This window comes from Meriones unguiculatus (assembly GCF_030254825.1).
Source record: "Meriones unguiculatus strain TT.TT164.6M chromosome 13 unlocalized genomic scaffold, Bangor_MerUng_6.1 Chr13_unordered_Scaffold_33, whole genome shotgun sequence".
Classification (NCBI taxonomy): Eukaryota; Metazoa; Chordata; class Mammalia; order Rodentia; family Muridae; genus Meriones; species Meriones unguiculatus.
In genome coordinates, this window is record NW_026843645.1 from 5630368 (window position 1) to 5650993 (window position 20626).

The window sequence follows — 20626 nt, forward strand, 5'->3', positions numbered from 1 at the left end:
GCCCTGCAGCTTCTAGCTAATCACACCCTGCTTCCTGACTAAGACAGAAGGAGCAGGCCTCCTAAGTCCTCAGCGGCAGTTGCTGGCTATACCAGCCTTCTATGTCCCAGGTCCACAAGCAACTGTATTGGCCCTTCAGGGCCTCCCAGCCAGTGACTGTACCAGCTTCCCAGACCCTAACTGGAGGGCAGCTGGCTGTACAGGCCACCCAGGACTGCAGACCGCTGTAGGGTCTCCACAAGGCTTCCCATCAGACATCTATACCTGCCTCCCACTTCTGCAGCTGTCGCTGGACTCCCCCAGTGGACTGTTTTACCAGCTTCCAAGTTTTGCAGCTGCAGCACCACTGAGCTGATAGAGCTCCTACACCCACATTTGCCCAAGCAGGGACACATCTGGGAGTAGAAAACTGGGAGAAACCCTGTGTTCTCTCATTAGACCAAAGAGCTCTGAGCATGCCTTAAAATGAGTGCCTGCAGAGCCCCAGATCCAGGGTCCCTCTATGCTAGCAACCAGACATCGGATCCCTCCCACCCACATACCCACTGTGGACAACATTGGTATTCTTGGGACAGTGTTCTCAACATGGAAGCCCCTGTTCTGCAGATTTACCAGTGGACTCCAGACAAAAAACTCCTGGAGCCTATGCAGAGCTACCAGTGGCCTGTAGAATAATGAGATAGTCAGGGAATCTGCACACGTGCATTGTGTCTGCCAACTCTGGCAGCATAAACAACCACACTTGTGCCTGCACTATCTCCAGCAACATATTCCAGGCATTTACACTCTTTAACACACTGTCCTTCAAGGCACAATTCCATGCACAAGCTTGCTCACCCACATTTGTGCTTCTATGCTTGTGGATTTTCCAACACACACACTCAAACCTGTGGACCTCTCCCATCTTCCTGAAGAATACTCCATATACCAGAGAAAGATGTAACCAGTCTGAACTACAGACTTCAAGAACAAAAAGTGAAGAGTACAGATAGGCAGGTGGCCAGTGGTCAGTTTAGGAACACATCCAACAAAAATCAGGACATCATGGCTTCACCAGCAACCCCCCCCCCAAATGAATGGATACTCTAATTCATCAGAAACACAGGAAAATGATTTTGAAGCTATACTTATCCATTTATCACTGGATAACCACACAAATGGAGGGAAATAAAGAGGAAATGACGAAAGCTCTTAAAGAAATACAGGCAAACATAGCCAAATGAAGAGAGGCACAAGTAGAGGCACAATTAGTGCCATATAGAGAGGACACCAGCAAAAAATAGAGCCCATCACAGAAAGACAGAAATCCACATTCAAACAGATGAAGGAAATGGTGCAAGGTGTGAAAACAGAATTAAAACCAATAACAAAAACACAAACAGAGAAACCCCTGGAGCTGGAGAACTTATAGAAAACATCAGGAACCACAAAAGTAAGCATGACCAATAGAATACATGAGATGGAAGGGAGAATCTCAGGTACTTCAGATACACTTGCAGCAACTTAAACTTCTCTCAAAGAAAAAGCAAAATCAGAAAAGTTGAAAACACAATCATTCTAAGAAATCAAGGATACTCTGAGAAGACAAAATCTATATAAAGAACTAAGGAAGTTAAACAGCAAAAAAAATCAAGTAATCCAATTAAAATTGGTGTACAGAGCTAAACAGAGAATTCTCAATAGAGGAATATCGAATGGCAGAGCAACACTTAAAGAAATGCTCAACCTCATTAGCCATCAGGGAAATACATATCAAAACGACCTTAAGATTTCACCTTACACGTATCAGAGTGGCTAAGATAAAAACCTCAAGAGACAACACATGCTGGAGAGGTTGTGGAGAAAGGGGAACCCGACTCCACTGCTGGTGGGAATGTAAACTTGTACAACCACTCTGGAGAGCAATCTGGCACTTTCTCAGACAACTAGGAATAGCGCTTCCTCAAGATCCAGATACACCACTCCTAGGCACATATTCAAAACAGGCTCAAGTACACAATAAGGACATTTGCTAAACAATGTTGATAGCAGCCTTATTTGTAATAGCCAGAACCTGGAAACAGCCCCGATGCCCCTCAGTGGAGGAATGGAAGCACAAAAGAGGTAATATAAAATAGACTATTACTCAGCAATAAGAAACAAGGAAATCATAATAAATGCAGGTAAATGGTGGGATCGGGAAAAGATCATCCCAATTGAGCTATCCCAGAAGGAAAAAGATGCACACGGTATATACTCACTCATACAGACATATAATATAGGATAAACCTACTAAAATCTATACACCTAAAGAAAATAATCCAGAGGGAAGACTCTTCCTAAACTGCTCAATTCCTATCCAGAAAGACAAAGAGGATGGACATCAGAAGAAGGAGAAAAGAGGGAACAAGTCAGGAGCCTGACATAGAGGACCTCTGAAAGACTCTGCCCTGCAGACTATCAATGCAGATGCTGAGACTAATGGGCAACCTTTGGGCACAGTGCAGGGAATCTTAGGAAAAAAGTGAGAAACAGTAAGATTTGGAGAGGACAGGAACTCCATAAGGAGAGCAACAGAACAAAAAATCTGAGCACAGGGGTCTTTCCTGAAACTGATAATCCAACCAAGGACTGTGCATGGAGATAACCTAAGACTCCTGCACAGATGTAACGATGGTAGTTCAGTATCCAAGTTTGTTCCATTGAAATAGGAATAGGGATGTCTCTGACATGAACTGATTGGCCTGCTCTTTAATTACCTCCTCCAAAGGGGGAAGCATCATTACCAGGCCACAGAAGATGACAATGCAGCCACTCCTTATGAGACCTATTTGACTAGGATCAGAAGGAAGGAAAAGAAGACCTCCCCTATCAGTGGACTTGGGGAGGAGCATGCATGCAGAGGGTGAAGGAAGAGAGGGATTGGGACAGGAGGAGTGAGGGAACCACAGGGGGAATAAAAAAGGAAAAAAGTTTAATTAATAAAGAATAAAAAAAGAAAAAATCTAAGAATAATAGGAATAGATGGAAAAGAAGATTCCAGGCTCCGAGGTCCTGAAAATGTTTTCCAGAAAATCATGGAAGAAAATGTTCCCAACTTAAAGAAAGAGATGTCCATTACCACAAAAGAGGCCTACTGGACACCAATAGACAGGGCCAGGATAGAAACTCAAATCACATCATAGTCAAAATGTAATCTACATATAAACAAAATGAAGAAGAAAAACCACCTGATCATCTCCTTAGATGCCGAAAAAGTATTTGACAAAAATCCAACACCCATTCAAATTTAAACTGTTGGAGAGATCAGGGATACAGGCCCATACGTAAACATAGTGAAGACAATATACAGCAGGCCTATAGCCAACATCAAACTAAAGGCAGAGAAACTTCAATCAATCCTACTGCAAACAGGGAGAAGGCAAGGCTGCCCACTCTCTCCATATCTCTTCAACACAGTACTTGAAGTCCTAGCTACAGCAATACGACAACTAAAGGAGAGAAGGGGATACAAATAAGAAAGGAAGAGGTCAAAGTATCACTAATCACAGATGATATGATAGTATACATGAGTTACCCCAAAAATTCAACCAGAGAACTCCTTCAGCTGAAAAACTCCTTCAACAAAGTGGCTGGATCCAAAATAAATGAAAAATAATCAGAAGCCCTCCTGTATACCAAAGACAAAAGGGTTGAGAAATTCGTGAAACAACACCCTTTACAATAGCGACAAATAAAAAAGTACCTTGGTGTGACTCTAAACAAGCAAGTGAAAGACCTCTTTGAAAAAGCTTCAAGTTCCTGAAGAAAGAAATTGAAATCACAAGATGGAAAGATCTCTCATGCTTATGGATCCATAGGATTAACATAGTGAAAATGGCCATCCTGCCAAAAGCAATCTACAGATTCAATGCAATTCCCTTCAAAATAGCAACATAAATCTTGCAGACCTGCAAAGAACAATTCTCAACTACATATGGAAAAAGAAAAAAAACCCAAATTGCCCAAACAATCCAGTACAACAACAATTTGTCTGTAGGTATATCTATCCCTGTTCTCAAGCTATACGACATAGCCATAGTAATAAAACCTACATGGTATTGGCATAAGAACAGAATGGTGGATCAATGGAACCAAATAAAGGACTCAGAAAAAAAAACACACACCTACAGTCACTTGATTTTTGACAAAGAATCCAAAAGCATACAATGTAAAAAATGCAAGCACCTTCAACAAATGGTGCTGGTCTAACTGGATATCTACCTGTAGGAAAATGCAAATAGATCCATACTACCCACTCTGTACAAAACTAAAGTCCAATTATATCAAAGACCTCAACATAAAACCAGACACACTAAATCAGTTAGAAGAAAAAGTAGTGGCAGAAAAGCCGACAGAATCAGAAAAATATTTGGCAGAATATGATACATGCATCTCTCACGAGACAAGAATGGAAATGAGCTTCTTAAGGGGTACTACATGAAGATGAAGGGAGTTTTACTGGGACAGTAATAGAAAGACAGGTTGGAAGGAGAGAACTGAGGTCAAGATCAAATGAGCCAGAGAATAAAAAAGACCTGAAGATTGGAAAAGACAGATGGAGTTAGTTTGAGACTATACAAAGCAATTAGGTGACAGCAGAAAAGCCAGATTTAATAAGGAAGCTAGGAGAGGAGTTTGAGCCAGAAAAGCTGAAATGTATCAGCCATCTATGAGCTCAGAAAGAACAAGATAGGGTGTGTCTATTGAGCAGTAATTCTCAGAAGCCAAAAAACTGCTAGGCCTAAAGTAGGTTGTATGAAACCTAGAATCTGCCCTGCCCAGGCCTAGGGTAGCAGACAGAGGGGCAGTAATCTTTGGAGACCATGATTTCTGGGTTGAATAAAAGTCCTTTTTACAGTAATATCTGTTTAGCAAAGGTTTCACTGCCTTCATTCATATCAAAAAGCCTTGAAAACATAAGGAAAATAGCTTACATTGAGGAACATGAGTTTGGGAGAATTTAATATTCCTTAATACTCTAGAATATTGGATTCTTTACACTATTGCTTTCCTTTGAAATTCCTGGGACACATTGAAAATTTTTCACAGGTATATTTATATCAGCATCCATGAGATAATTACCTTCCATATCTTCTAGAACGTTGACACTGTTCTTCAATATTATGGTCTTCCCAATTGTAGCCTAAAATATATACCAGAAAGAGTTGATATTTTACTGAAAATTAGGGAAAATTTAACTTTCTCTCTTCAGTGAACTTTAGAAACATGATTGATTTATTCTCCCTGATTCCAATTGAAATTACATAAGAGCATCATTGAGAAAAATCAACAAAAGATGTCCCCTTTACCTTAATAGTGAAAGAAAATTCACTGTCTTACCTATGGCTGTAAGGTGCTTGTAGGTGTCTATCATCACATCTTTGTAGAGACTCTTCTGGGAAGGATCCAGCAAAGCCCACTCTTCCCGAGTGAAGTACACATTCACATCATCATAGGTGATAAAATTCTAAATTATCCCAAACATGGGTATAAGAGAAAGCACAATAGTGGCAACAATGTAAAAGTATACATCATCGACAATATATTCATATAATTCTGGATCTTCCCTAACTTACCTCCTGACAGAGAAGTTCTGATGTACTCACCTGGTCATTTTAGAAGTAAACTAAATGAGGAGGTTCATATCATTTCTGCACCTTTTGAATAGAATATAGCCTTCCAAGAGAAACGTCAATTAACAGACATAAAGTAAGCAAGGCAAGGATGCTGATGAACAGTACAGACCGCAGATCACAGAAATTGTATGCACAATTACTAACTACAATAATTATGGACAAGCAGGATGTATTGGCTCATGACTTTGATTCCAGTAGTCAGGAAGCAGAGGTATGTGTATCTCATTGAGCTAGAAGCCTGTCTGGCCTCCAAAACAAATTTCATGACATCCAGATGAGGTAAAGTTAAGGCCTTTATCTGCTGCAAAAATCATTCAATTAAGAAAGATACAAAGAACTACATGGCATTTCTGAAGTCCCTACAAAAATTATATATTCAATACAGTTCTGTATCTATCTTCCAGAAACCTGAAGTGTCCCAGTTTAAACTCTAATATTAATGAGAGCTTACTAAAAGGGAATTTGTGTTCAAACAGGTACAAATGGACAGATGAAAACATTAGTACTGGAATAGCTGGTCATAAATGAGCAACATAAGGCAGTTGAGGTGGCTCCGCAATGAAAAGCTGTTGTTGGTCTTACCAATAACTGGGCTCAATTGCCAGTGCTTACATTCAGGCTCACAAGTACCCATTACTCCAAATTCTGAAGTTCTGAGGCCATTGGCTGACTATTGTGAGGACCAGGTACACAAGAGGTGCATAGTCACACATACAGGCAAAATACTACTCGTATTACTTCATTTAAAAACTCAAAACAAACACAAGAGGTAGGAAGAATGTTACTCACTTGCAATTCAATGACACAGAAGTCTCAGGAAGTATTAATGTCATGAGTATATGACATCCCGAGATAAAGAATATACTCTCTGGCAAATATTAAAACATAAGGGTGGATTTGGATCAGCACAATAGCATATGCTTGCATGGAGTCTAAGGTGGTATACTGGGTATCTTCCCCAATATATTTGTTAATTGAAACCCAATTCTCAGGATCTTCCCTAGTGCTCTAACTAAACACATGTGGCTCCTTCCTTTCCATACCATCCAGCAAACAGAACACCATGAATACAGTAGCCAAGCAGGCCATTAAAATAGCAACACTCATCCCACACTTTCTGAAACTTCAGAGTGCTAACAGAACCCCAAGAACAAAACTCCCACACATCAAATCAGCACTTGGCCTATAATTGCACCAAACCCAGATGCCTAGACACCAGTTTACGGATAGATTCAAGAACAGTCAGGTAATATGTCACCACCTGAGCTCAGCTATATTACCACAGCAGGAACTAAGTATCTGAAATTGACAAAACTTTTTACAGAAACATAAAAAAATACATCTTTTCATCATTTCATGAAACATCCATAGCTTTGCGCAGTGGCAGTATCATAGCCAATGATGTTTATCCGAGGCGCAATTATTGCTAATTGAAATATCCTTTATAATTGACCACATACTCAAACAGAATATAAGTTTTTAGAGCACATTGAAGTAACATCCTGTATCCTATCAGACCACCCTGGCTTAAGGCTGGATATATATAGCATCAGAAAGAACACAAAGCTTACAAACTCATGGAAAGTGAATAACCTTTAAACAAGTGAAAAAAAAAGGTTTCAAACAGAAATAAAACATTTGAAAAGCATAAAATTCATAGAAAATAAATACATATCACATGCAAACTCATGGAAAATAATGAGGAATGAAAAGTGATACTAAGAGGAAACTTCATAGCACAAAGTGCCTACATAAAGATACTGGAGAACATTCATACCATCCATGTAACAGCAGACCTGAAATGTCTAGAAGAAAAATATATAAGCACACAAAAGGAGTAGAGATCAAGAAATTATCAAATTGAGAGCAGAAATTAAAAAAAATTATATAAAGAGATGATAAAGAATCCAAAAAATAAAGGTTTGGGTTTGGGAGAAAATAAAACAGATGGACACACTCTAATCAAAACTAACTAAAAGAGAGAGAAGATATTAAATTATAAAATCAGAAACTGCGTTAAGAATTTTTGTTTCTTTAAAATCCCACTCATGTTATGTGAATGTGTTTTTCTTTTAACCCCAGGTGTGGAGCCTGAGGCTGCTTCAGTTTATCCACAGCTGTTACATATGATTGTCTCATGCTCTAGCAGGCCTGTGGTTTTGTCACCTGCACATAGTTATTTCTGAGTCTTCTGGAGAAATTTCACATGACAGAGCCATGAGAGGGCCCGGGGTCTTTGAAGAAGGAAGAAGCTGCTGCTCTTCCTGATGCTGTTTACCCACAATGCTACTCTGTTTGTTACTGCTGGTTTGTTGGACTGCTGGATATCCTGGTGACTAAGAGGTATTGCCCCAAAGAACCTGGCCACCCTAAACCTCACAGAGTAGCTTTAAGGGACTTAAAACTTTTTCCCTTCTAGCTTTTGTTCTCTTTTACCTAGTCAGGGTGTTGGAAGGAATAAAGTTTCGAAGGGAGGTAGACATTAAGAAATGGACAAAGAAAAGAGATTCAAGAAAACAGTTCCATTTGCTGTTTGAGTGGACTTCTAGAATCCAGATGACATAGACTGGTAATGCCCTAAAGAAGTCAATTGCCGTAACTCATTTTGTGTTCTCTTTCAATAGCTTAAATTGTGGCATTCCGGCTCATTTCATTCCAAAGCAAAATGTTTGCTTCTTAAAAAACAAAAACAAAAACAAAAAATACTAAACAACCTTTGACCCGTCCCTTCAAGGCATCTGTTCCCATGCTTCATCCTTTAGGTCACCTGTGCCTGTGTCCTTACATCAAAGCACCCACTACTGTGTGGCTACATCTGAAAGCCAACACCCATTTGTGTTCTCCTGGACATATTTTTTCAGACAAAGATTACTTCAGCCTAGAATGATGAACTTCTGGTAGTATCTCCATACGTGTCTTCAAGATATATTAATAGCAATAGTAATAAAAACTACCTGGGGCTGGCATAGCAATAAGCTGAGTGATCAATGGAAACAAATAAAAGACACAGATAAATAAATAAATACAATGGAAAAGACAGTATCTTCAACAAATAGTGTTGCTCCAAATACATGTCCACATGTAGAAAAATGCAAACAGATCCATATTTCTCACCCTGCAGAAAACTCAAATCCAAGTAGATCAAAAACTTAAACATAAAGCCAGATTCCCAAAATGTGCAAGAGGAGAAAGTAGGTAACACTCTTGAACTCATTGGTCCAGGAGAGACAACTTCCTGAACAGAATATCTGCAATGCAGGCGATAAGATCTACAATTAATAAATGGAACATCTTGAATCTCAAAAGCTTTGTAAAGCAATGGACACTATCAAGACGAGAAGATGGCTATCTACAGATTGAGAAAAGGTCTTCACCACCCTACATCTGAAAAAGGGCTAATATCCAGAATTATGTTAAAGATATCAAGAAATTAAGCACCAACAGACCAAATAATACAATTAGTAATAGGACACAGGGATAGAGAATTCTCAACAGTGCATAAATACTTAAAAAAGTGCTCAACATCCTCACTCATCAGGGAAATGCAAATCAAAACTGTCTGTGAGACTCCATCTTACACTTGTCAGAATGTGTAACCATGAGACTATGGCCAAAACCTCAAGTAGCAACATATGCTGGCAAGGATGTGCAGAAAGGGGAACACTCCTCCATTGCTGGAGGGGAAGCAAATTTATATAGCCACTTTGGAAATCAATCTGGCAATTTCTCAGAAAACTGGGAAAAGTCACACCTAAAGACCCAGCTATACCACTCCTGGGCACACACCTGAAAGTTGCTCCACCATCCAACAAGGACATTCCGTCAAAAATGCTCATAGCAGCATTATTTCTACTAACCAGAAACTGGAAACAATCTATATGTCTCTCAACCGAAGAATGGGTAAAGAAACTGATATTTACACAATAGAATACTACCCAGCCATTAAACACAAGGAAATCATGAAATTTGCAGGCAAATGGATGCAACTAGAAAAGATCTTCCTTGGTGACATACACAGACCTCAAAAGACAGTACTAAGCCTCAAGGACAAATATTAGAGGAGAATAATGAAAATCCCTTTTACAGGACAGAGCTGTAGAATCTCCTCCTCCCCAGGGAATCCACACTCAGAAAGGCTGACAGGACAAGGGACTCTGTCCAGGGCACGACATACATACTGGCTCACAGTCCATCCCACTTCTAACACATCGGACTCTCCTAGCTCAGCAGACCAGCTTTTCTGGGACTGTCAACAATGAATCCCATGGTCTCCATGGCATAGCTAGCTTATTTTCCAGGATATTGATCACTATATAAGCACCAGAGAAGAATCTTGGAAAGACTCTGCAAGGTACTTTGTACTGTTCCTCCTTCCAGGATGTGAACTTTCCCCAGAATCCATCATAATATGCTTACTCCAAGCATTTGGTCCTCAGGACTCTGGCAGATCCTCTACTGGAGGATGGGAGATCAGGTGTCTCAGACAGCACAAACTATCTCAGCTCTGCCCTTCCATTCTAGGGGCAGACAGAGCCTTAGCCTAGTAAATTAGTAGTTTAATAAATGTTTCCTCTCTCCCAAGGTACATGTTTATTTTACAAGTCACAGGGTCCTGCATGTATACATTTCATTACCCTCTCACTGTCCAATGCAGCCATCTCTACCTCACAGCTGAGAATTTTTGCAGCAACCCTCAGTCAAATGCAAACAGTAACAACAACTAAAGCCTAAGGGAGCTTTGCATTTGAAAGAAAGGAGTAGCAAATGGGAGGTGAATGGAAAAAATAAAAATTAAGTGACATGACTCTTCCTTGGTATTTTGGGGAGAAAGTTTATTATACGTAGAAAGGCCCCTGTGAGCTATGTGAGGAAAGGGAGGAGAGGAGAGGGGCACACCAAACCATGAGACTATGGCAGTAAATAATAGATGAAATAGAGCAGGTAACCAAATTGGATAGCTAAGAGAAAGAAGGGCAGCTGGGTTAAGGGCCCGAGCCCTTGGCTACAGGACAGGGTACGCTTGGGCAAACTGATAGCTAATTCTGCTCTGAATTGTTAAAAAGGCATCTCAGCCATTTGTCCCAGGATTTGAGTCTTAACAGTGCCCAGGTCGCCACATCCATTCTGGTCACAGTCCATCCCACTTCTAACATGTGGAACTCAGGGAGCTCAGTATTCCTAAGGAAGGACAAAGGACCTCACATGCAACTGATGACTGCCGGTTTCCTTCCAGCCCAGGAAGGACAAACCACACCAGCTCCAGCTCTTCAGCCTCCTACTCCAAAAACCACGTTGGAGGTGGTGGCCACAAACTCACCATGTCGCCTCTTTGGAAGTCGCCTGAAATCCCCTCACAGGACCCAGTAGCTGAGCTCAGACCACTGCATGCCAAACCCTCCGGAAAGCTCAGCTTCCAAACCGAACATGCAACAAACCACCAGGAAAAACCCTCCCCTTCCTCTGATTACAGGCCTCGCCTAGAATTCCTGATTGGTCTGGAGCGACATGAGCACCTCCCCTAGGCTCACAGTGTACTGAAGAGACAAAGCATAGTGCTTCCTCACCCAGGAGGAATGAATGCATGCTTGTTAATTACAAAAGCAATGAGGGCCTGGCTTAGGGAGGAAGCTATGCTCAGGGCAGGGACTTTGGATCCATGACTTGAACTTTGGGTCCATATGGGGAGAATAAGGGCCCCACCTTTTCCAGATCTGCAGAGATTTCTTTGTCAGTAGACTTGTGCCTGTTGTCTACTAGCCTACCCTTCTGTTTTCCAGCACTCAGTAGGCCCTTCCCCTCCTCCTCCTGGAATCAAGTGGGATAGCTTGAACAGCCCATTATTCAACTTGCAGTGGAGTAAACAATCTGTCCACAGGAGGAAAGCTGCCAAAAATGCAGACAATTAAAGAGAGATTTTAGAAAAGCAAATGACATTGTTATTGTGTGACTTCACAGTGGGGTCAGTGAAACTGCAGCTACTTTTCACCTGGTAGGTATCAGACAATTCTTGGAGAGAAGCAAAAACATACAAACAAACAAACATACATACAAAAAACCAAAACAACAACAACAACAAAAACCAAGGTAATATACAATTTAGAGGAGGCATGTCTTCCTCTTGAGAAGAATAGTTCTTTATTCTGATTCTTGAATGCCTGCGCTCTAAAACACATGAATGTCCAATCAGGACATTTATTGATCATCTATAACTGACTACCTCACTTCATATTGTTAATGTCAACTACTGTCAAAGCATGAAAGCTTCCTCCCTCTTCTTGCCCATCCTTTTCAGTGCTGTGACTACAAAAGCACTGGATGTTATTATGTGGGCTTATAATGTAGGCAAGCAACCAACAGTGTAACACAGCTGTACGTATAAACTATAGCAGTGATTACCATGGCAAGATATCCCTATGGTTTCCATAGCGGCATTCATATCTTGATGGTAACTAACACCTGATCAGTTGAACTGAGGTCCCAACCAAGAAAATGGAAAAAAAAAAACTGGTATAAGAAACCTAGGCAAGTACTCCAGGAGAATGAAGTCATGGACCTGAGAAAAAGAACCTACAGCATTCAACTTAATAAACCACAACTATTGACCTAATTCTAATTTATAGACTTGTATCTACTTCTCTGTATCCATTGCCTTCCTCATAGAAAATCATTGAAACATGAAAATTAGTTGAAATGCCATAACAAAATATTGCACAATAACCAGGCTCTCTCTCTCTCTCTCTCTCTCTCTCTCTCTCTCTATATATATATATATATATATATATATATACACAAAGATGAGCATAAATATAGCATTATTTATAAATATGTCATATGTAACTATAAAACATAAAATTCTATACCCTGGAAGACATAAAAATCAACTCTAATGTTAGGATCAAGAACCATGATTATTATGACTATGTTTTAAAGAGATTGTCATTAAATAGAATTCAATGCAATATAATTGGATTAATGGTGAACATTAAGTGTATGTGTAAAAACCAATCTGTAATACTAGGCAAAACTATTTAAAAAGTATTCATCACTTGGTGAACAAACTAGCTGTTTAACAGTGTATGAACTGAGTAAAATAATAATTATTCCCTGCATTGTATATGAAAATATAAAAAGAGTTATGTGAAGCTCACAGGTTTCTTACCAATGTTTTCAGTAGGGATAAGGATATTGTGTAATTCAAACGCTGATTTCTCTATCCTCTTTTGTGGTTGGAAGCCTTGTTCTGAGAATCTCCTGTCTTAACGTTGTATAAACTTTGCTCCCCAGTGATCCACTGATATATCAATAAAGCAGCGATAACCAGTTGCTGAGCAGGATAGAGAATCGGGCTGGATTGCATACCAACATCCAGGACAGCCAAATCTATACAGAAACCTTGATCTTCAAAAACAACAAAATTAAAAATGTAAAAACCTCAGGATACCAAAATAGCTTAGCAATGAATAGCAATTTCTTTGACTCTTTTCTTGTGATTTAGAGATAGACTGGATAATGATGAAGCCCACGTGAGCATGAAAAGGAAACAGAATTATCAGTTTCAATCACAACACAGATAGAAACAAAAGGAAATGGTTTGAGATCATAGACACTCAAATCCAATCCCCAGTAGGGAATCTAGACAGGTTCGTCCTACGAAACCTTTTATACCTTCCTCCAAAGAAGCACACAAAGAAGAAATAAATGTTCAATGATATTCTCCTACTTGATTCTGTGAAACCTTTCTACTCTGTTACTGAAGACTCAATTCTCATGGTTGCCCCTAGAACTCCAAAAGAACAGCAGTGGCGGCTCCCCTTTCCTGTGTCCAAGTCTCCTGTGGATTACACATTCCCACTCTCTGTTCTGCTTCCGGGATCCCACTCCCAAGTCCTCAGCTCAACCATAGGCCATGCTTGCATAGAGACCAAGGCAGTATACCAGGGATCTTCTCCACTATCTTTTTTAGAGCACACCCAATTGTCAGGATCTTCCCTAGTATTCCAACAGAACACATATGACACCGTACACTCCATACCATCCTAGCAAGTGTAACACAATGAACACACTAGCCAAGCAGGTCATTAAAAAAGTAACACTTCGCCAACACACTTTCTGAAACTTGAGAGCCCTAACAGAGCCCCAAGAACAAAACTCCCACACAACAAAGAGCACTTGCACCTATAAAAAATAAAATAGAAAGAGAAGATAAAAAACGATGAAACAAAGGGTTGGTTCTTCCAAAAAAAAAAAAAAAAACAAACAAACAAACAAGATAGATAAACCCTTACCTAAACTAAATAAAAGACACAGAGGAAATATCCAAAATAATAGAATCAGCAATTGTATTAAAATTTTTGTTTCTTTAAAATCCCACTCATGTTATGTGAATGTGTTTTTCTTTAACCCCAGGTGTGGAGCATGAGGCTGCTTCAGTTCGTCCACAGCTGTTACTTATGATTGTCTTCTGCTCTAGCAGGTCTGCGGTTTTGCGACCTGCACATAGTTTAGTTCTGAGTCTTCTGGAGAGGGTACACATGCAGAGCCATGAGAGGGCCTGGGGTCTTTGAAGAAGAAAGAAGCTGCTGCTCTTCCTGATGCTGTTCACCCACAGTGCTACTGTGTATGTCATTGCTGGTTTGTGGGCTGCTGGATATCCTGGTGACTAAGAGGTATTGTCCCAAAGATCCTGACCAGCCTAATCCATTGGAAGCAGTTAAAGAGACCTATATGTCTTTCCCCTATAGCAGTCTCTCTCCTTTACCTATGGGGGGTTTTGGAAGGAATAAGTGTTTTAAGGGAGGTATAGGTTTAAGAATCCAAATAAAGTGCTGAAGAGATGGCTCAGGCTAGGAGCACTGGTCCTCTTCCAATAAACCCAAATTAAAAAGATTTAAACAAACAGTGCGATTTCTTGTTTGCTGTTTCAGTGGGCTTCTGGAATCCACACAACTGAGACACTAAAGAACCCAATGACCCTAATCAGCATTAAGTAGCTGGAGATCTGCATTCCTTCTCTGTACTAACTGTTTTCTCTCCTAACTAGGGATAGTGAGTGGAAGGGAGGTAGAGGTATTTAAGAACCAAGAATAAGGTAGGTATTTCAAAAAGGAAAGCTTACAGTTTTGCTCTCAGTAATATCAAATATAATTCCTAGTTGAAAAAAAAAAAAAAAACCTCATGTCACATTTTGTGTTCTTTCCATAGCTTAAATTGTGCTTTCCTGCTTATTTCATTCCAAGGTAATACTTTTGCTACCAAAAAAAAAATCCCATGCCTCAACCTTCAGGTCACCTGTGCCTGTGCCCTTTCATCAAAATACCCAGTACTGTGAGGCTACATCTGAAAGCCAGAACCCATTTGGGTTCTCCTGGATATATTTCATCAGACGTAAGACTGTTCCAAAGTCTGGAGATGAACTACTGGAGGTATCTCCATACCTAACTTCAAGATATACTAAAAGTAATAGTAATGAAAACTGCATGGTACTGGCATAGAAGTAGGCTGGGTGATCAATGGAAACAAATCAAAGACCCAGAAATAAACCCACACACCTATGCACAATTGCTTTTGGACAAAGGAGCCAAAACCATACAATGGAAAAACAGCGTCTTCAACAAATCGTGCTGCTGAAAATACATGTCCACATGAAAAAAAAATGCAAAGAGATCCATATTTCTCATCCTGCACAAAACTCAGGACCAAGTGGATCAACAACTTAAACATAAAGCCAGATTCCCAAAATCTGCCAGAGGAGAAAGTGGGTAACACCCTTGAACTTACTGGTCCAAGAGACAACTTCCTGAACAGAACACCTGCTGTGCAGACTCTAAGATCTACAAGTAATAAATGGAACATCTTGAATCTCAAAAGCTTTTGTAAAGCAATGGCACTATTATTACCAGGAGATGGCAATCTACAGATTGAGAAAAGGTCTTCACCAATCCTCCATCTGACAAAGGGCTAATTTCCAGAATATATTAAAGATTTCAAGAAATTAAACACCAACAAAACAAATAATCCTATTAATAATGGGACAAAGGGATAGAAAACTCTCAGCAGAGAATTTGTGAATGGTGCATAAGCACTTAAAGAAATGCTCAACATCCTTACTCATCAGGGAAATGCAAATCAAAATTAGCTTTGAGACTCCATCTTACACCTGTCAGAATAACTAAGATCAAAACCTGAAGTGACAAAACATGCTGGCAAGGATGTGCAGAAAGGGGAACAGTCCTCCATTGCTGGCAGGGGAGCAAACTTTTACAACCACTTTGGAAATCCATCTGGCACTTTCTCAGAAAACTGGGAAAAGACATACCTAAAGATCCAGCTATACCACTCCAGGGGATACATATGAAAGATGTTCCAACATACAACAAGGACATTTCCTCAACGATGTTCATAGCAGCTTCATTTCTAGTAACCAGAAACTGGAAATAACCTATATGCCTCTCAACCGAAGAATGGGAAAGAAACTGATATATTTACACAGAAGAATATTACCCAGTCATTAAAAACAAGAAAATCATGAAATCTGCAGGCAAATGGGTGCAACAAGATCTTCCTGAATGAAATAACACAGACCCAGAAAGACACACAGAAGACAGTACTAAGCCTCAAGGACAACAAAAACAGGACAATGAAAGTCCCTTTTAGAGGCCAGAGCTGCAGAGTCTCCTCCTCTCCAGGGCATCCACACTCAGAAAGGCTGACAGGGCAAGGACCTCTGCCCAGGTCACAACATCCAGTCTGGCTCAAAGTCCATCCCACCTCTAACACATGGGACTCTCCTAGCTCAGCAGACCAGCTTTTCCGGGACTGGCAACAACGAACCCCATGATATCCATGGCATAGCTGCTGGTCCTGCATATTCATCACTACAGAAGAACCAGAGATGAATCTTGGAAAGACTCTGCAAGGTAATTTATACTGTTCCTCCTTCCAGGTTGTGAAGTTTTCCCAGAGTCCATCATTAGCTTAGACCAGGCATTTGGGCCTCAGGACTCTGGCAGATCCTCTACTGGAGGATGAGAGATCAGGTGTCTCAGACAGCACAAACAATCTCAGCTCTGCCCTTCCATCCTAGGGGCAGACAGAGCCTTAGCCTGGTAAAGTAGTAGTTTAATAAAAGTTTCCACTCTCCCAGGGTACATGTTTATTTTACACGTCACAGGGTCCTGCATGTACACATTTAATTACCCTCTCACTGTCCAATGCAGTCATCTCTACCTCACAGCTGAGAATTCCTGCAGCACCCCTCAATCCAACACAAACAGTAACAACAACTGAAGCCTAAAGGACCTATGGATTTGAAAGAAAGGAGTGGAATATGGAAGGTGAATAAAAAAATTTAAATTAAGTGACATGACTCTTCCTAGATATGGTGGGGAGAAAGTTTATTATAGAGAGAAAGGCACCTGTGAGCCATGTGAGGAGAGGGAGGAGAGGAGCACGCCAAACCATGAGACTATGACAGTAAATAATAGATGAAATAGAGCAGGTAACCAAATTGGATAGATAACAGAAAGAAGGGCAGGTGGGTTAGGGGTCCGAGCCTTTGGCTACAGGACAGGGTATGCCTGCCATGTCCTGTAACCAGGTAGGGACTCGGGGATTCTGGGCAAAATGGTAGCTAATTCTGCTCTGAACTGTTAAATAGGCCCCTCAGCCATTTGTCCCCGGATTTGAGTCTTAACAGTGCCCAGGTCGCCACATGCAGTCTGGTCACAGTCCATCCCACTTGTAACATGTGGGACTAATACAGCTCAGCATTCCTAAGGCCAGGACAAAGGACCTCACAAGCAGCTGATGGCTGCAGAATTCCATCCAGCCCAGGAAGGAAAAACCACACCAGCTTCTGCTGCTCAGCCTCCTACTCCACCACCATGTTGGGGGCAGCGGTCACACACTCACCATGTCGCCTCTTTGGAAGTCGCCTGAAATCCCCTCACAGGACCCAGCAGCTGAGCTCAGACTACAGCACGCCCAACATTCCAGCCAGCTCAGCTTCCTAAAAAAACCTGAAACCTGGCACCCGGAAGAACCTTCCTCTTCCTCTGATTACAGGCCTGGTCTGGAAGTTCTGATTGGCCAGTGAGTCTCGAGTGACCTGGGCACCTCCCCTAGGCTCACAGTGTATTGAAGAGACAAAGCATAGTGCTTCCTGGCCCAGGAGGAATGAATGCATGTTTGCTAATTACAAAGAGCAACTAGGGCCTGGCTTAGGGAGGAAGCTATGCTCACGGCAGGGACCTTGGTTCCATGACTTGAACTTTGGGTACATATGTGGAGAATAAGGGCCACACCATTTCCAGATCTGCGGAGATTTCTTTGTCAGTAGAATTGTGCCTGTTGTCTAATAGCCTACCCTTCTGTCTTCCAGCACTGAGCAGGGACTTCCCCTCCTCCTGAAATCAAGTGGGATAGCTTGAACAGCCCAGTATTCAACTTGCAGTGCAGTTAACCATCTGTCCACAGGAGGAAGCCTGCCAAAAATGCTGACAATTAAAGAGAGATTTTAGGAAAACAAATGAAATTGTTATTGTGTGACTTCACAGTGGGGTCAGTGAAACTGCAGCTACTTTTCACCTGGTAGTTATCAGACAACTTTGGGAGAAAAGCAAAAACAAACAAATAAACAACCAAAACAACAACAACAAAAAACCCAGGTGATACACAATTTAGAGTCATGTCTTCCTCTTCAGAAGGTTATTTTTTTATTCTGATTCTTGAATGCCTGTGCTCTAGAACACACAAATGTCTAATCAGGACATTTACTGATCATCTATGATTGACTACCTCACTTCATATTGTTAATGTCAACTACTGTCAAAGCATGAAAGCTTCCTCCCTCTTCTTGCCCATCCTTTTCAGTGCTGTGAATAGAAAAACTCCAATACTGATAAGTTATCTCACTTCTTACACAGTTTCTTCTTCATTTGTAAGTCTCCAATAAAGGCCAGAATGTTTGGAAGTCTCATTCACTGGCCTAATTTATCTTCGCATTGACCAGTAAGGCCCAGCCTGGAAGGAGTTTCAGGACTGTCTTCTCAGCACTAGGAGGCAGACACCGGTCTTGGTATTCAAGACTATTTGTAATTACATTGCATGAGGGAAGCCTGGGCTATAGGAGACAATGTTCTCTATGGAAGTAAATAATACAGAGCACTTGAGAAAATAAAAAATACCTTTGTAATTACTAAGAAACACTAGGGACTAAATAATAAGAGAGTAGATCTATGATGCATTTAAAGAAAATGCAATTTAAAGAGAGAAACCAAGAGTTGCCTTTTTGAAAAGATGAATAAAGCTGAAAAATGCATAGCTATAGTGACCTTGAGAAAGTTCAGGCCATTCCCTGGCAGAAAGAATTTCATTAATAAGACATCTCTAAGACATGTGTATGTGTCTATATAAACATACATATAGTTTGTAAAAAAGTTATGACACATGGGCCGCCAATGCTCCCCACAGAGGACATAGACTACTATGTAATAAAAGCACCAGTGCCATGCATGGAAAAATTCTCTTTCACATGAAAAGTGTCCAATGCATGTGAAAAACCCTTAGGTTGCTGCTGTTACCTTTGGTTCTATTCCAGAGTTTGAAGGCAAGCCCCCACTTCTTGAAGCCAACATGAACTTCAGAAACAGGCCTCAGAGAATTCATCTTGTATTTGACCTGAAAGCCTCCTGCATGCAGCCTAGATTTCACAGCACTGGATGTTTTTATGTGGGCTTATGATGTCAGCAAGCAACCAACAGTGTTACACAGCTGTACCTATAAACTACAGCAGTGATTACCATGGCAAGATATCCCTATGGTTTCCATAGCGGCACTCACAGTTCGGTGGTAACTAACATCTGTTCAATGGAACTTAAAACTCAACCAAGAAAATGGAAAACATGTCTGGTATTATAAACCTAGCCAAGTACTCCAGGAGAGTGAAGTCATGGACTTTAGAAAAAGAACCTAACGTGTTCAACTTAATAAGCCACCATAATTATTGACTGCATTCTGATTTCTACATTTCTACAAACTTTGTATATGTTGCCTTCCTCATAGAAGACCGATGAAACATGTCAATTAGTTAAAATGCAGTAACAACTTATTACACAAAAACCAGGCACTCTCTCTCTCTCTGTCTCTCTCTCTATGTATATATATGTATATATATATATATATATATACATGTATATATATATTACATATATGTCATATATAATTTTAAAAGGTAAAATTCTATACCATGGAAGAAATAAAATTTAACTTTAATGTTAGGATCAAGGACCTTGAATATCATGATGTGTTTCAAAGAGATTGTCCTTAAAGCAGAATTCAAAACAATTTAATTGGTATAATCTTGAAAATTAAGTGTATGTTTAGAAAGCATTCTATAATACTATCCAGAACTATTTTAAAAGTATTAAAACCTTGGTGAACAAACTAGCTGTTTAACAGTGTATGAACTGAGTAAAGTAATTATTATCTGCAGTATACATGAAAATATAAAAAGAGTTATATGAAGCTCACAGGTTTCTTATTTATGTTTTTCCTAGGCATAAGGTTATTGTGTAATTCAAGTGCTGTTTTTTGTATTACATATATATGGTTGCCAACCTAGTTCTGATCATCTTTCTGAATGTTTTATAATCTTGAGGTTTAGATCCAGGATACAGAGGCCTTCCAGAATAAAGATCTGTGCTAGGGCTAGGTGAACCACAGTGTAATCATAGGTTTGCAATTAACAGAAAGTTCTTAGATTAAAGGTGTGTATTATGGCTCAACCAATAGTAAACAGGATTTTACAATTCTCAATTTTGGGATTCTCAAGGGGATTAAATACCCTGTAAAAAAAACAGACTCATAGACTTTGGTGAAATAGAATCAATAAAAGATCTTCTGGAGCTATCTCCATCAATGTTTTTGAGCTGTACTATAGAGCAACAGCAATAAAAAAAGGCTTGTTACTG

At 40.2% G+C, this 20626-nt stretch overlaps 1 protein-coding gene and 2 pseudogenes across 1 annotated transcript in view; 2 read left to right on the plus strand and 1 right to left on the minus strand.

The window, feature by feature from the left end:
• LOC132650792 (zinc finger protein 431-like) overlaps positions 1-20626 on the plus strand; it is a gene marked incomplete at its 3' end in the record, with an annotated part of 459955 nt that overhangs the window by 255404 nt on the left and 183925 nt on the right. The gene's annotated exons all lie outside the window — the stretch shown is intronic.
• LOC132650747 (zinc finger protein 431-like) overlaps positions 1-20626 on the minus strand; it is a 52206-nt pseudogene that overhangs the window by 20436 nt on the left and 11144 nt on the right.
• LOC132650835 (U4 spliceosomal RNA) lies at positions 7027-7153 on the plus strand (annotated as a pseudogene).